We start from the raw sequence: 2,500 nt of genomic DNA, 5'->3' as shown, positions 1-2,500 counted from the left end.
TTTTTGTGTCGTCTGCAAATTTAACAAGCTTGCTTACTATACCAGAATCTAAATCATGAATGTAGATTAGGAATAGCAGAGGACCTAATAGTGATCCCTGAGGTACACCCCTGGCTACCTCACTACATTTTGAGGTTTCTCCTCTATTTAGTACTTTCTGTTTTCTACATGTTAACCACTCCCTAATCCATGTGCATGCATTTCCTTGAATCCCTACTGCATTCAGTTTGAGAATTAATGTTGAAAGGGAGGGAAGATCTTCTCCACAGAAGATTCTCCCAGCCTTTCAACTTTTTTCAAAAACAATACAATTAAAAAAGGCATCAGTGTTTAATTTCCAGACGATTTTAAACTCGCAGCACATTTGAAATGACCATTGGAACAGTATTTCTTAAAAAAATGTGTATATATTAAATATTTTTAAATAAACTATTTTATATATTTCTTTTCTCAAACAGTTTCCCAGTTTTTAATCATTTGAAACTGGTACTGTCTTCAACATGACTGTTCCTAATGAATTAGCCATTCTCCTTGCATTATGCTGTTGGACTTTTGAATGACAAATGTTCGTTTTGAAAAGTAAATGTTGAAAAACAGGGAAGATCTTCTCCACAGATTAATTACAAATACAAAACAGAAAATAATTGATTGCATAAGTATTCACCCCCTTGAGTCAATATTTGGTAGAGGCACCTTTGGCAGCAATTACAGCCATGAGTCTATTTGGATAAGTCTCTACCAGCTTTGCACATCTGGACACTGCTATTTTTGCCCATTCTTCTTTGCAAAATTGCTCAAGCTCCGTCAAGTTGGATGGGGACCTTTGGTGAACAGCAATTTTCAACTCTTTCCACATATTCTCAATTGGATTGAGGTCCGGGCTTTGACTGGGCCACTCCAGGACATTGACCTTTTTGTTTTTAAGCCACTCCAGTGTGCCTTTGGCTGTATGTTTGGGGTCATTGTCCTGCTGGAAGATGAATCTTCTCCAAGTCCCAGGTCTCTTGCAGACTTCAGCAGGTTTTCCTTCAGGATTTCTCTGTACTTTGCCGCATCCATTTTGCCCTCTATCTTCACGAGCTTTCCAGGCCCTGACGCAGAGAAGCATCCCCATAGCATGATGCTGCCACCACCATGCTTCACGGTAGGGATGGTGTTCTCAGGATGATGTACGGTGTTAGGCTTGCGCCAAACATAGCGCTTAGCGTTGTGGCCAAAAAGCTCTATTCTGGTCTCATCAGGCCATAGAATCTTCTTCCACTTGGTCTCAGAGTCTCCCACATGCCTTCTGGGAAACTCTAGCCGAGATTTGATGCGAGTTCTTTTCAACAATGGCTTTCTTTTTGCCACTCTCCCATAAAGGCCAGTTTTGTGAAGCACCCGGGCTATTGTTGCCATATGCACAGTGTCTCCCAGCTCAGCCGTGGAACACTGTAACTCCTTTAGAGTTGCCATAGGCCTCTTGGTGGCCTCCCTGACTAGTGCCCTATACGCCCGGATACTCCGTTTTTGAGGACGGCCTGTTCTAGACAGATTCACAGTTGTGCCATATTCTCTCCATTTCTTAATAATGGACTTTACTGTGCTCTGAGAGGATATTCAATGCCTTGGAAATGTTCTTATATCCTACCCCTGATTGGTGCTTTTGAAGAACCTTATTCCGGATTTGCTTTGAATGTTCCTTCACCTTCATGATGTAGTTTTTGTTAGGAAATGTACTAACCAACTGTGGGACCTCCCAGAGACAGAATAGTGCTACATTGGAGGCTGTGTGGTCCAGTGGTTAAAGAAAAGGGCTTGTAACCAGGAGGTCCCCGGTTCAAATCCCACCTTAGCCACTGACTCACTGTGTGACCCTGAGCAAGTCACTTAACCTCCTTGTGCTCCGTCTTTTGGGTGAGATGTAATTGTAAGTGACTCTGCAGCTGATGCAAAGTTCACACACCCTAGTCTCTGTAAGTCGACTTGGATAAAGGTGTCTGCTAAATAAACACATAATAATAATACATTACCATAGCCACAAAAAACCTTAGTGGACAAAGTGGGTCTGGGTGGCCGAGCGGCAGTTCCAGGAGGTCGGCATGAAGTAGTGACTTGCTCTCATAATGCTATTAGATAACAGATACACTGGGGGGGTAAGTGCATATTACTAAGGGCATGGTCTTTTGATCAAAAAAATATTTAAGTAAAAATAATAAGTCAAGCCATGTGGGAGGCTCTGCACCCCGGGCAGAGTTCCCATTCACCCCTGGCAGCTTCCACTTCCCTGGAAGTCTGTCTGTTGCCCTCCCGTGCCTGGCGCCAGATCAGGTCGGGCTGGAGGCTCTGTTTTCGGCTTGGGGAGGCGGTGGGTCCCCTTACAGTCCTGGACTTCCATGCTGATGGAAGTATGCTGCCCTCCCGCGCCTGGCGCCAGATCAGGCCGGGCTGGAGGCTCTGTTTTGGGCTTGAGTAGGCAGTGTGGGTCCCTTACATTTTTTTATTTTTAATGCACTTTAAG

Source organism: Acipenser ruthenus, unplaced genomic scaffold, assembly GCF_902713425.1.
Source record: "Acipenser ruthenus unplaced genomic scaffold, fAciRut3.2 maternal haplotype, whole genome shotgun sequence".
NCBI classification, from domain to species: domain Eukaryota; kingdom Metazoa; phylum Chordata; class Actinopteri; order Acipenseriformes; family Acipenseridae; genus Acipenser; species Acipenser ruthenus.
Note: the sequence above shows the minus strand (reverse complement) of the source record.